Raw genomic sequence first — 15,588 nt, forward strand, 5'->3', positions numbered from 1 at the left:
TATGACAACCAATCCATTTCTGGTATTTTGCACAATGGCAGCTCTAGCAAACTGGAACACCATTGAATGGTATGCTTGGGAGGGGATGGGATGGGAAGATTTATGTTGCATATGTAGTTCCACAATTTGAAAAAAGAAAGAAAAAGCAAAGAAATAATGACAATTAAATGCAACACATGATACTGGATGGGATTAAGAATGGAGGAGAAAAGTTTCAGAAGGACATTACTGGGACATAAGAAAAATTGGAATATAGAATGTAAGCTTTATGTTGATGTTAAATTTCTTGATCTTGATAATTGCACTAGGGGTGATTATGTAAGTGAATATCCTTATTTATAGGATATGTATATGGAACTATTATGTGTTCAAGAAGTATGAACAACCTACTCTGGAATGTTCAGAAGATGATAGATAGATGAAAGAGAGAGAGTGAGAGAGAGCGAGAGGGAAAAAGAGAAGGAGAGAAAGAAAGAGGGAGAGAGAGAGAGAGGAAGAGAATGACAAGATAAATGTGGCAAAAGGTTAAAAAGGATGGCTCTGGGTATCTGGGGGATGGGGGATGTTGGAGTTCTCTGTTTGGGGTTTGTGTTATTTTTGCAACTGTCATGTAGGTTTAAAATTATTTCAAAATTAAAAGTTAAAAAAAATCAGTCACATCATGTTATTGCCCTGCCCACAATTGCCCAATGGCTCCTCACTCAACTCAAAGTAAAAAAGTCCTTGGGGAGGCCTGTGAGGCCCTATACCACCTGTCTCCAGTTATCTGTCTAGAGATTACCTGAGATAGTCTATTCATCTCATCCTTGCTCACTCCAGTCCAACTACCCTTGCAATCCTGCTGTTCCTCCAACCCAGGTAAAGGTCTCCAAGTCTTTCCATGGCTGAACCCTCTGCCTGGAGCACGCTTCTCCCAGACAGCAGCATGGCATATTTCCTCACTGCTTTCAAGTCTTTGTTCAAAGACTGTGAGAACTGCCCTGACCACCCTATTTATGTTCTTACAGGTTTTTTTTTTCCGGAAAATTTTAACTATATATAAAAGTAAGGAGAACAGTATATGATCCCAAGTATTTATTCATCACCAAGCTTCAACAAGTGTCAGCTCAACCTGGATTCATCCCTATCCTCCACTCCCTGCCAACACCTTACTTTCAAGCAAATCCCAGACATGATTACTTTATTGTAAATATTTCCACATATATCTTTAAAAGAAAAATCTTTTGAAAAGCATAACCATATTATCATTATCATACCTCAAAAACATTAATAATAATTCCATGTTCATATTTCCCTGGTGATCTCATCATAGATTTTTTTTAACCTTGGATTTTTTTTCTAACAGCTTTATTGAGATATTGATTGAGATATTGACTGAGATTTTTATTGAGATATTTATTTATTGATATTTATTTATTGAGATATTTATATATTTATTTATATTCATTTATTTATTGAGATATTTATATATTTATTGTGATATTTATATATTTATTTATTGAAATATTTATATATTTATTTCTTGAGATATTTATTTATTTATTGAGCTATTTATTGAGATTATACAGTTCACCCATATAAAGTGTCTAGTTCAGTGATTTTTAGTATATTCACAAACATGTGAAATCATCATCACAACCAATTTTAGAACAATTTCATCACCCCCAAAAGAAATTCTCTATCCATTAACTAGCACTCCTCATTTCCTTCCAAACCTTCCAGCCCTAAGAAACTACTTCTGTCTCAACGGATTTGCCTATTCTAGACATTTCATATAAATGGAATCATACAACATGTAGCGTTTTGTGTCTGGCATCTTGCACATAGCATAATGTTTTCAAGGTTCATCCTTGCCGTAGCATGTATCAGAACTTGTGGAGGCAAAGAAAGGGTATATTCATGATGGGAGATGCTGTAAAATAATGGAGATGATCCCTTGTAGTCTAATGACACAGGAGAGAGGGAATTGTAGGAAACTGTTGATGTAATCCAGGCAAGAAGTAAGATGAGCTTGAACAAGGACAGGGAGGTAGAGATGACTGAGTTTATGAAGCAGGTTGACCTAGAGGTATCCTGATTCCGGACCAGGAAGCCAATGCTGTCATGTATCCCTTCTCAGGATCCAAGCCTACATACTAAAAAGTCTTTCCCCACGTCACTCTCACCCCAAATAAACACATGTGTCCAAACACCTTACCTGTCCCAAAAGCATAGAAAGCAGGCTACACACCAGGGCACTGGACAAATGCCCAGTTACCCCCAGAATGGCCTGACCCAGGTTCAAAGTGGAGAAGGCACACAGGGTTTCCTTGCCCCCCTCCCTCCTGCTGGATTTAAGTGGAGTTTTAAAGCACTCCTCTCTGGCTACCCAAGGATTAGCCATTTGTTTCAACAAGTGATTTAAAATCATTACTTGTCTTCCTCAGTTGAACCTCAAACGTTTGAAATGTACACAGCTTGGCAGGCTGGACAGGGCAGCTGAACAAAAAGAGGACATGTCCCAGCCATCTGTTGCCCAGCTTAATACCAGCCTTCTGCCCTTCCCACTGCCGAGGAGCTCTGGGCTTGAAAGGCAAATGCAGGACAAAGACAACTGCCGCCTTGGCTTCACACAGTTGCTCGCACAGTGTCTTTAGTGGGGGTGGGGATGGAGGGGAGGTTATTGAGATGCTTTTAATGGCTTTGCCTTGAGGTATGGAGTTTTTCCTCTATCTTAGAGGCCCAGAGTATTTTAGGGGCAGAGATCAAGGGCATTGTCTTCCATTTCCCTCCATCAGAGCAGCTCAGGGGACTTCAAACCAAACTGTGCTCAGCTTCTCTGAGGTGATTCAGGTGTGCCAATGTGAACATTAGAATTTCATTTTAGCATATATAAAATATTTTTATAATTACTATTAGAAAGTGTTTAGGGCTTCCTGTTGATCAAAATGGTGGTGTACAATGCTCCAGGACGCCGTTCCTCTATAGAATCTTTGAGTAGCTAGCAAAAACTGGCACAGCCATCGTCTCTAAACTCCAGAAAACAGTTCAAGTTTGCAGTAACTGAGCCAGGGATGAATCAAGAAAAGGCAGCTTTAAAAACAGAAGGAGAAGCTCATGATGTTCTTTCTGGCCCCTCCCTAGCCCCAGCCTGGCATGGTGTGGAGCCAGCCTGCACTATGTGGGTCCCTGGCCCAGTTCCAGAGGGAGAGAGTAACTCTTATGCATATACTGAGGTATCTGCGTCCCCCCTAATCTATCATATGACAGCCTGAAAGACTAAACCAGAAAACTCGTTTAGGGGCTCACAGTCTCAGGACTTGCCCTGCAGGCAGAAGCAGTTTGCAGGCAGCTAAAGAAGTATAAGAAACAATTAAGTCAAAAAGGTCTGGGACAAGGGATTATCCCCTTTAAGCAATACAGTAGAGCACCTGGGAGAGGGAGAAGGTCTATTTCATAGGGAGTGGAGGGGGTTTGAATTCCTATAAATGGGGGCATTTCTAAGGTCATGAGCAAGCAAAAGCCCAGGACAAGACTCACGCTAAGAAAAGACAGAGAGGACCCTGCACTTCACATTCACCTCAGACTGATCTTGATAGGAGGACTAGACCCTGACAGAGGGCATCAGTTAATGAAGAGCATCTTTGAACAGACTGTGAAAGGTGTTTTTGTGTTTGTTCGTTTGTTTGTGATAGTTCCTGACATTCAAGGAAATCTGTCATATCCCTCATTGTATACAAACTTAAGGAACAGACCGCTCAGGAACTAAATCCCAGGTTTAACACTTTAAAATATTAAAATATACAGTGTGCAACAAAAGATTACAAGACAAACAAAGAAAGAAGAAATGAAGGAGCATCCAAGGGAAAAGGACAAAAATCCAGAAACCATCAATGAAGAAGGCCAGATTTTGGACATACTTGACAAAAACTTCTTTAAAATGATCCTCAATATGTTCAAGGAGATATAAGAAAGCACAGAAAAAGAACTAAAGGATATCAGGAAAACAATGAATGAACACTGGTGAGAATCTCAATAAAGAGATAGAAATTTTAAAAAGAAACCAAACAGAAACACTGGAGTTGAAGACCACAATAACTGAAATGAAAAATTCCCTAGAAGGTTTCAGCAGCAGATTGGAGCTGGCAGAGGAATCAAAAAACCTGAAGGCAAGACAACTGAAATGATTCAAGCTGAGGAGCAAGAAAAAGGAATTTAAAAAAGCAAACAGCCTAAGAGACCTGTGGGACACCATCAAGTATGCCAATATATGTATTATAGGAGTCTCAGAATACGAAGATAGGGAAAAAAGGGCAGAAGGAATATTGAAAGAAACAATGCCAGAAAACTTCCCAAATTTAATGAAAGACAAGATATGCAATTCAAGAATCCCTCTGAACCCCAGACCTGTTAAACCAGGCCAGACACATGGTAGTCAAAATGTTGAGTGTTAAGGACAAGGAGAGAGTTTTGAAAACTGCAAGAGAATAGTCACATGTTATATACGAGGAAGTTCCTGTGAGATCAAATGCTGATTTCTCATCAGAAATCATGGAGGCAAGAAGGCAGTGGGACAAACTATTTATGTATTTATTTAGCTACAGAAAATATAGATTTTGCACCAAATAAACATCTCTTCCTTTGGGATCATACAGAAGTTGAAACCCTAAAACGCAGTCAATAACGCCTTTTACCTTTTAGTCTGATTTACCTTAGTCCTAACCAAGTCCATTTCATTCATATCTCTAATTGACATCTGTGCTGGTTTGAATGTATTATGTCCCCCAAATACCATTATCTTTGATGCAATCTTGTGGGGCAGACATTTTAGCGCTGATTAGATTGGAATTCTTTGAGTGTTTCCATGGAATGTGCCCCACCCAACTGTGGGTGATAACACTGATTAGATATTTCCATGGAGGCATGGCCCCACCCATTCAGGGTGGGCCTTGGTCAGTGGAGCTATATAAATGAGCTGACAGGCAGAGGGAGCTCAGTGCAGCTGTGAGTGATATTTTGAAGAGGAGCTACAGCCAAGAAGGACACTGAAGAATGCCCAGAAGCTGAGAGAGGAACTGCAGTTTGAAGGTGGCCGTTGAAAGCAGACTCTTGCTCCAGAGAAGCTAAGAGAGGACAAATACCCCAAGTGCAACTAAGAGTGACATTTTGAACTGCAGCCTAGAGAGGAACATCCTGAGAGAAAGCCATTTTGAAACCAGAGCTTTGGAGCAGATGCCAGCCATGCACCTTCCCAGCTAATGGAGGTTTTCTGGACGCCATTGGCCATCCTCCAGTAAAGGTACCCGATTGCTGATGTGTTACCTTGGACACTTTATGGCTTTAAGACTGTAACTGTGTAACCAAATAAACCCCCTTTTATAGAAGCCAATCCATCTCTGGTGTTTTGCATTCTGGAAGCATTAGCAAGCTAGAACAACATCTGATCTCTTTTTCAGCTTCTTTAACATTTGCTATATGGGGCAATGCTGACATTCATAGCTGCTGAACTCTGGCTCTGAGTCTCAGGTGTCACACAGATACTCAAAGTTCCGGGGACCATCTAGGTTATACACAAACAGCTCAGCATTTCAGAATTTAGAAATAACTGTTACAGCTCATGAATAGATGTGACTGCCATAAGAACTTACAGTCTAGGAAACTTTACAATAAGCCTACTCCTGATAACCTGTTTTCAGATTCAATTCTTAGAGTTTTCACATATTAGTCAATATTAGTGACATGTTATAATGTTTGTCTTTTCATTTCTGGCTTATTTCACTCAACATACTGTCCTTAAGTTCCATTCACCTAGTTGCATAACTCACAACTTCATTCCTTCTTGCTACTGCTCAATATTCCATTGTAATATACACCACAGTTCACCATTCCATTTATCAGTCGATGTACCCGTAGGCCACCTCCATCCTTGAAAATCATGAATACTTACACTGTAAACACTAGTGTGCCAATATCCATCTGTGTTTCTGCTCTCAGTTCTCCAAGTATATACCCAATAACAGGGTTACAGGACCATATGGCAACTCCATACTTAGTTTCCTGTGGAACCACCACACTGCCCTCCAGAGGGGCTGCACCATTCTACTTCCCCACCAACAGTGAATAGGTACATCCCTCTCTCCACATTTTCTCCAGCACTTGTATCCCTCTGTTTATTTTTTTAACAGTTCTATTCACATACCATACAATCCATCCTAAGTAAACAATCAGCAATTCATGGTATAATCACATAGTTACGCATTCACCACCACAATCTATATAAGGACATTTCCATTTCTTTTACAAAGAGAAAGAGGAGAAAAAAATGAAGAATAAGAAAATAAAAGATAGAAGAAAAAATACAAATACAATACAATGAAAAGGTCAGACAACAACACCAACACCAAGAATCCCATACCACTCCCTTATATTCCCCTCTTATAGACATTTAGCTTTGGTATGTTTCCTTTGTTACAATTAATGGAAGCATATTGCAATGTTACTGCTAACTATAGCCTCTAGTTTGCATTGATTGTATTTTTTCCCCTATATCATCTGTACCAGTTTGTGTATATTATGTCCCCCAGAAAAAGCCATGTTCTTTGATGCAATCTTGTGGGGACAGACATATTAATGGGGATTAAGTTGGAACATTTGGATTAGGTTGTTTCCATGGAAATGTGCCCCACCCAACTGTGGGTGATAACTCTGATTGGATAATTTCCATGGCGTGGCCCTGCCCATTCAGCGTGGGCCTTGATTAGTTTACTGAAGCACTATATAAGCTCAGACAGAAGGACTGGGTTTGCTAGAGCTAAGAGGGACACTTCAAAGAATGCACAGGAGCTGAGAGAGCTGAGGAGCTGAGAGAGGGACTGCAGTTTACAGAGACATTTTGGGGACTGCCTTTGAAAGCAGACTTTTGCTCTGGAAAAGCTAAGAGAGGACAAACACCCCAAGAACAACTGAGAGTGACATTTTGGAGAGAAGCTGAAGCCTAGAAAGGAATGTCCTGGAGAAAGCCATTTTGAAACCAGAACTCTGGAGCAGACACCAGCTACATGCCTTCCCAGCTAACAGAGGCTTTCCGGAAGCCATTGGCCATCCTCCAGTGAAGGTACCCGATTGCTGATGTGTTACCTTGGACACTTTTTGGCCCTAAGACTGTAACTGTGTAACCAAATAAACACCCTTTTATAAAAGCCAATCCATTTCTGGTGTTTTGCATTCTGGCAGCATTAGCAAACTAGAACACCATCCAATTTTCAACACCTTGCAATGTTGACATTCATTTGTTCTCCCTCATGTAAAAACATTCTTATATTTTTACACTTAATCACTATCATTGACCGCTCTAGGTTTTGCTAAGTTACACAATCCCAGATTTTATCTTCTATCTTTCCTTCTGGTGTCATACATGCCCCTAGTCATCTTCTTTCAACCATACCCACACTTATCTTTGTTCAGAGTACTTACAATATTATGCTACCATCACATAGTATTGTGCTATCCATTTCTGGATCTCTAGAATCAATTCTGTTGAACATTCTGTACTCATTCAGCATCAAATGCCTGATCTCTACCCTCTTTCTATCTCCTGATAATCTGTGTTCTCAACTTTAACTCTCAAAGTTTGCTCATTAAGGTTAGTTCATATTAGTGAGACCATACAGTGTTTGCCCTTTAGTTTCTGGCTAATTTCACTCAACATAATGTCTACTATCTACTGTTTTGTCTTTTGGATTTCATATGTCATATCTTATTTTTTTTCTCTCTCACTTTACCCTTACTAATAGTTTTCATTTCTACACTCTTCTCCAGGCCTCTCTGTCTCTCCTATCTTCCTATTTGCCTGTAGTACTTACTTTAGTATTTCTTGTAGAGCGGGTATCTTTTTCACGAACTCTCTCAGTATCTGTTTTTCTGAAAATGTTTTAAACTCTCCCTCATTTTTAAAGGACAGTTTTGCTGGATATAGAATTCTTGGTTGGCAGTTTTCTCTTTCAGTATCTTAAATATATCATACCACTGCCTTCTCACCTCCATTGTTTCTATTGAGAAATCCACACATAATCTTATTGAGCTTCCCTTGTAGGTGATGTATTGCTTTTCTCTTGCTACTTTCAGAATTCTCTCTTTGTCTTTGACATTTGATAATCTGATTATTAAGTGTCTTGGAGTAGGTCTATTCAGATCTATTCTGTTTGGGATAAGCTGCACTTCTTGGATCTGTAATTTTATATCTTTCATAAGAGATGGGAAATTTTCAGTTGATTATTTCCTACACCATTCTTTCTGCTTCTTTCTCTTCTTTTCTTCTTCTGGGACACCCATGACACATATATTCATGTGCTTCATGTGGTCATTCAATTCCTTGAGAGCCTGCTCATATTTTTCCATTCTTTTCCCTATCTGTTCTTTTGTATGTAGGATTTTAGATGTCTTGTCCTCTAGTTCATGAATTCTTTCTTCTGCCTCTCAAATCCGTTGTCATATGTCTCCATTGTGTTTTTCATCTCTTCTATTGTGCCTTTCATTCCCATAAGTTCCGTCAATGGTTTTTTTCCTTCAAACTTTCAATTTCTTCTGTATGGATACCCTGTGTCTTCTTTATATCCTTCATCTCTTTTTCCATATCTTCCCTCAATTTGTTGATTTGATTTTTTTAAATTGATTTATCATATTTGTTTAAACATCTTTAATGAGTTGTTTCAACTCCTGTATCTCATTTGAAGTATAAGTTTGTTCCTTTGATGGGGCCATATCTTCATTTTTCCTGGTGTGACTTGTAATTTTTTGTTGTCTGGATATCTAGTTTCCTTTATTACCCTAATCAGATTTTCCCAGACCAGGCAGGCCCAGGTCTCAGAGCAGGGTGTAATCAGTATCAAGTTTCCCTGAGGATGAGACCCAGAAGGTTTTCAATTTCCTGTGAAGCCTCTAGACTCTGCGCTTTTCCTATCCAGCTCAGCAGGTGGTGCTTGTCAGCCTGCAGCTCCCCACTGTTTTAAAGAAGTTTGGTGCCTTTAATTCTCAGCAGACCCTGTCCCATCCAGGGACTGAGGGTGAGTCAGAAGCCAAGCTTATCTGTTTCCGTTTTATTTTTTCCCCAGGCCCTGGGTTCTGAATTCTCTGAGGGAGGGCATCCATTTGAACTGGGCCTGACTCCTGCCTTTTCTTAGGGAAAATATGCCCTTTAGGGAATATCTCCTTCAATTGAATTCTTCCTTTCTCTCAGTGGGTCAACACTGACAATTGAAAATGCTTGTGGCTTACTCTAATGAGCTACTTAGAATGAGAGAAGAAAAAAGAAAGAAACCCCCTTTTCAGAGCCAGTCCCCAGTCTCCCAGTTTCACCAGTCAAGAGCCAGAGTTGGTACCTAGTCCCTTTTCTTGGGACACAACACTTTTCCAGTATTCTGAGCTCAGCTGACTCCAAAAGCCTCTGTTATTATTTATTTATTTATTTATTTTCCATCAGCCCCACCCCCTCTCTGGCAGGAGAGAATGAAGCGCTCCTTTCCTGCTTGTTCTGGGTTTATCTGTCCTTGTAGCTTGCATTCAGTGGTCCAAATTTGTTAGCTAAAACTGCGGTTGGAGCTTGGTTGAACTACTTTTCCTTGTTTCTAGTAGAGGCTGCTTCTTTTTCCCACAGGGAAGTGTTCCAGCTCAGCCTATTGTGCCAGTGGCGGAGGGGCATCAGCCATGCATGGGCTTTACTTACAGTTCTATGCTGGCATCATGGCCATTCCACCCAATTCCAGACTGGTGTATGATGTGTGTCCGGTCGTGGATGTCCCCCAAACAGTTGTTCCAGACTATTTACTAGTTGCTCCTGGATATTTACTAGTTGCTCTAGAGGACAAACTAAATTCCATACCTCCCTATGCCACCATCTTGCCCCACCTCTCAGGACAAACTAAAGTGCTGAAACAAAAAAATTGCCAACCAAGAATATTATATCCAGCAAGACTGCCTTTCAAAAATGATGGAGAGGTGAAGATATTTCCAGATAAGCAAAAGCTGAGGGATTCATCACCACTGGCCCTATGTAACAAGCAAGACTAAAGGGAGATCTTAAGACTGAAAGGAAGTGGACTGAAGCAGCATAGAGAAATAAGACCTCTGGTAAAGGTACCCATATGGGTAATTACAAATGCCAGTACCATTCCATAGTGTTTTTTTTATATGAAACACCATTTTTTATTTCTTACAAGCAAAGACATAAAAATTAATTATGTATCTATGGTTTTGGACATATAATGTATAAAGATATAATTTATAAGCAGTATAAGTAAAAAGTGGGGGGATGGAGGGGTATAGGAACAGTATGTATGTATGCTGCTGAAGTTAAGTTGGTATCAAATCAGACATGATTGGTATAGATTTAGGATGTTAAATTTTAGCCCCGTGGTAATCACAAAGAAAATATATGAAAATACATGCAGAAAGAAATGAGAAGGAACTCAAAATGTACACTACAAAAAATAAAATATATATGAAAGTAGGCATTAATAGAAGAATTGAGAGGCAAAAAAAGGCCTAACACAAATACCAAATAGCAAAATGGTAGAAATGGTAGAAGTCCTGTATTGTCGGTAGTTACTTTTAATGTAAATGGATTGAAATCTCCAGTCAAAAGTCCACTGGCAGAATGGATAAAAAAGGACACAACTATGTGCTATTTTCAAGAGACTTACCTTAAACTCAGACACAATTTTGTTGAAAGTGAAAGAATGGGAAAAAATATATACCATGCAAATAGTAACCAAAAGAGTGGTGGGTGGGATAGCTATACTAAATACCAGATAAAATAGCCTTCACATCAGAAACTGTTACAAGGGACAAAGAGGTCACTACATACTGCTAAAGGGGTCAATTCAACAAGAAGACATAACAATTATAAATACATATGCACCTAACATCAGAACCCTAAAATATGTGAAGCAAATATTGACAGATTTGAAGGGAGAAATACAGTTCTATATTAATAGTAGAAGGCTTAAATGTAACACTTTCAATAATAGAACATTTAGACAAAGATCAATAAGGAAACAGAACACCTGAACAATACTATAAACCAACAAGACCTAACAGGCATATATAGAACACTTCATCCAACAGCAGAAGAATACACGTTCTTCTCTAGTGCACGTGGATCATTCTCCAGGATAGACCACATGGAAGGTCACAAAATGAATCTCAGTAAATTCAAAAATTGAAATCATACAATGTATCTACTCTGACCACAATGGAATGAAGCTAGAAATCGGAGGGAGAATGGAAAATTCACAAATATGTGGAAATTAAACAATACACTCTTAACCAATGGGTCAAAGAAGAAAGCACAAGGGAAATCAGGAAATAACTTGAGGTTAATGAAATGAAAACACAATATACCAATCTTATGGGATGCAGGAAAGGCAGGGTTGAAAGGGAAATTTATAGCTCTAAATGCTTATGTTAAAAAAGAAGAAAGATCTCAAATCAGAGACCTAACTTCGCACCTGGAGGATATAGAAATAGAAGAGCAAACTAAATCCAAAGTGAGCAGAACAAAGGAAATAAAGATTAGAGCAGAGATAAATGAAATACAGAATTGCGGTCGCAGTTGATTCGTCGGGGGGGGGGGGTGGCGGCCGGTTGCTAAATCCTAGGCTCTCAGGATTGCTTGGAGGGTACCGGCGGCAGGGGCTCTTTCCCGGAGGCGAGGGCGAGGCGGGGGACTTGGCCAGGTCCCCGGCGGGGTGGCGTGCAAAGTATGGAGGGCGGCGAGAAAGGAACAGGCGGGGCACGTTTCTTTTTAGGGTGAAGAAACCAAGAGAGAGAGAGCGCTTTATTAGGGGAGAGTACAAGCTTATATCGGGCGTTTAGAGGGCGGGGTAGCTGTAGAGGTTAAAGGCTTGGATTGGTTCTGAGAGGGCGCGGAGGTTGATTGAAAAGGGGCGAGAGTTGCTCCGGTAACGGTGTCTGGCAACAATGTATGCGCACTGGTGGTAATGGGAGTTGCACTGGCAACGGGGAGTGTCCGGGCAAGATAAGGGGGTGGGGAAAAGGCGGTTCCCTCCGGCAAGCCTCCCCTAACAGTGTTATTTTGGGTGAGGAAATGGGGCCTGCCTCCGGCCTCACTTTCCCAGGCCCGGGGGGCTGCGGAGGGCGCTGTCGCCCGTGCCCACCACCCTCCCCAGGGGCTGATCAGGTCCCCCAGCCCAGGCCCGCCAAGTTGAAGCACGTAATCAGTGTCCCGCACAGAATTAAAAAAAAAACATAGACTCAACAAAACTAAAACTTGATTCTTTGAAAAGATCAACAAAATTGACAAACCTTTAGCTAGACTGACAAAGAAAAAAAGAGACAAAATGCAAAATATTAAAATCAGAAATGAATGGGGGACATTATCACTGACTCTGCAGAAATAAGAAAGATTATAAGAGGATATTGTGAACAACTGTACACCAACACATTAGGTATCCTAGATAAAATGGGCAAATTCCTAGAAACATACAAACTACCTACACTGCCTCAAGAAGAACAGAAGGTCTCAACCAGCCAATAACAAGTAAAGAGATTGAATCAGTCACCAAAAACCTCTCAAGGAAGAAAAGCCCAGGACCAGATGGCTTCACAGGGGTATTTTACCAAACATTCCAAGAAGAACTAACACCAATCCTAATCAAACTCTTACAAAAAATTAAAGAGGAGGGAATGCTCCATAACTCTTTCTGTGAGGACAACATCATTCTAACACCAAAGCCAGAGAAACATACCATAAGAAAAGAAAATTATACATCAATATCTTTTATGAATATGGATGCAGAAGTCCTCAGCAAAATACTAGCAAACCAAATCCAACAGCACATTAAAAGAAATACACACCATGATCAAATGGGATTTATACCAGGTACGCAAAGGTGGTCCAACATAAGAAAATCAATTAATGTAACATACCGCATTAATAGAATGAGGGGAAAAAAACACATGATCATCTCAGTTGATGTAGAAAAGGATCTGACAAAATCTAGCAGCCCTTATTGATTTAAAAAAACACCTAGGAAACTAGGTAAAGAAGGAAATTTCCTTGACATGATTTGTATATGAAAAAAACCCACACCTATCATTATACTCAATAATGAAATACTAGAAGTTTTCCCTATGAGACCAGGAACAAGACATGGATGCCCACAGTCACCACTGTTATTCAACATTGTACTGGAAGTTCTAGCCAGAGCAATTACACAAGAAAAAGAAATAAGAGGTAGCCAAATTGGGAAAGAAGTAAAACTATCCCTACTCATACATAACATAATCATATATATAGAAAATCCTGAAAAATCCACAAGAAAGCTACCAGAACCAATAAATGAATTCAGCAAAGTGGCAGGGTACAAGACCAACATGCAAAAAATCAGTGGTGTTTCTATACACTAGTCATGAACAACCTGAAGAGGAAATCAAGAAAAAATTCCATTTACAGTAAGCAACTAAAAGAATCAACTATCCAGCAATAAATTTAATCAAGGAAGTAAAAGATTTATACATGGAAAACTACAAAACATTACTAAATGAAATAAAAGCAGAACTAAATAAATGGAGGGACATTCCATGTCCATGGATTGAAAGACTAAATATTGTTAAGATGTCAATTTTACCCAAAACAATTTACACATTCAATGCAATTCTGATCAAAATTCTAAAAACCTTCTTTGCAGAAATGGAAAAGCCAATCATCAAATTTATTTTGAAGGGTAAGAGGCCCTAAATAACCAAAACCATCTTGAAAAAGAACAAAATAGGCAAACTCACACTTCCCAATATTTAAACTTATTACAAAGCTACAGTAATCAAAACAGCATGATATTGGCATAAGAAGAGATTTATAGATCAATAGAATCAAACTAACTGAGGTTCAGAAATAAGTCCTCACATTATGGCCAACTGATTTTTGTCAAGGGTACCAAGTCCATTCAATTGGGAAAAAATAGTCTCTTCAACAAATAGTGCTGGGAAAACTGAATCTCCATATTCAAAAGAATGAAGATAGACCCTACCTTATATCATATTCAAAAATCAACTCAAAATGGATCAAGATTAAACATGAAAACCATAACTATAAAACTCCAAATCATTTTCAGTACCTTACTTTTATACCCAAAGCACTAGCAACAAAAGGAAAAGGAAATAAGTGGTACTACATTAAAAATTAAAAAATTTTGTGCGTCAAAATTGGAAAGGGGAAATTTAGAGTCATGTATGTCACCAGAAGGAAAGTTGGAGGTTAAAACATGGGAATGTAAAGCACAGTGAATCTTATACTGGACTCTGACTGTGATTAACTGTACAAATATAAAAAATAGAAAAAAGTTCTTTCATGAATTAAAACAAATCTATGACACTATTGCAAGGGATTACTAACAGAAGGGCATATGGGAAAAACATACCTATTGCAAACTATGGACTAGAGTTAACAGTAATATTTAACATTCTTTCATCAACAATAACAAATGTACCACATCAATACTATAGGTCAACAACAGTGGGGGGGGGCTGGCAAAGGGTATGGGAGAATTTGGGTTTAATGTTTTATTCTTATTTATTTTCGGGGGCAGTGAAAATGTTCTAAAATTTATCATGGGGATGTGTGCAAAACCACGTGTTGATACTGCGAGCCACTGATGATATACTTTGGATGGGTTCTATGGTGTGCTGGTTTGAATGTATTATGTCCCCCAGAAAAAGCCATATTCTTTGATGCAATCTTGTGGGGCAGACGTTTTAGTGCTGATTAGATTGGAATCCTTTGCGTATTTCCATGGAGCTGTGACCCATCCAACTGTAGGTGATAACTCTGATGAGATAATTTCCATGGAGGTGTGGCCCCACCCATTCAGCGTGGGCCTTGATTACTGGAGCAGTATATAAGCTCAGACAGAAGGAGCGAGCTTGCCACAGCCAGGAGGGACACTTTGAAGAACACACAGGAACTGAGAGAGGAGCTTCGGCATACAGAGACATTTTGGAGACAGCATTTGAAAGCAGACTTTTGCTCCGAAGGAGCTAAGAGAAGACCGACGACCCAAGAGGAACCGAGAGTGACATTTTGGAGAGAAGCTGAAGCCTAGAGAGGAACGTCCTGGGAGAAAGCCATTTTGAAACCAGAACTCTGGAGCAGATGCCAGCCATGTGCCTTCCCAGCTAACAGAAGTTTTCTGGACACCATTGGCCATCCTCCAGTGAAGGTATCCGATTATTGATGCATTACCTTGGACACTTTATGGCCTTAAGACTGTAACTGTGTAACCAAATAAACTCCCTTTTATAAAAGCCGATCCATTTCTGATGTTTTGCATTCTGGCAGCATTAGCAAACTAGAACATATGTTGTGTGAATATATCTAAATAATATTAAAAAAAAAAAGAATAACAGTAACCATCAAAAACAAACAAAAAACAAAACAAAACAAAACAAAAACCACTTATCCTTTAGCTATCATCCACACAAATACCCCCCCAGACTAAAGCAAGCACTAATCTACTTTTTGTGTCTATGGATTTACCTGTAATATAAATAGAATCACATTAAAAAAAAAAAAAAGACAACTTACAGAATTGGAGA

The 15,588-nt window shown here is 39.4% G+C and overlaps 1 long non-coding RNA gene across 1 annotated transcript in view; it reads right to left on the reverse strand.

Moving 5' to 3' along the window:
* The window catches only part of LOC119531260, a 60,617-nt gene that overhangs the window by 26,713 nt on the left and 18,316 nt on the right, over positions 1-15,588 (reverse strand). The gene's annotated exons all lie outside the window — the stretch shown is intronic.

Source organism: Choloepus didactylus, chromosome 4 (assembly GCF_015220235.1).
Source record: "Choloepus didactylus isolate mChoDid1 chromosome 4, mChoDid1.pri, whole genome shotgun sequence".
NCBI lineage: Eukaryota > Metazoa > Chordata > Mammalia > Pilosa > Megalonychidae > Choloepus > Choloepus didactylus.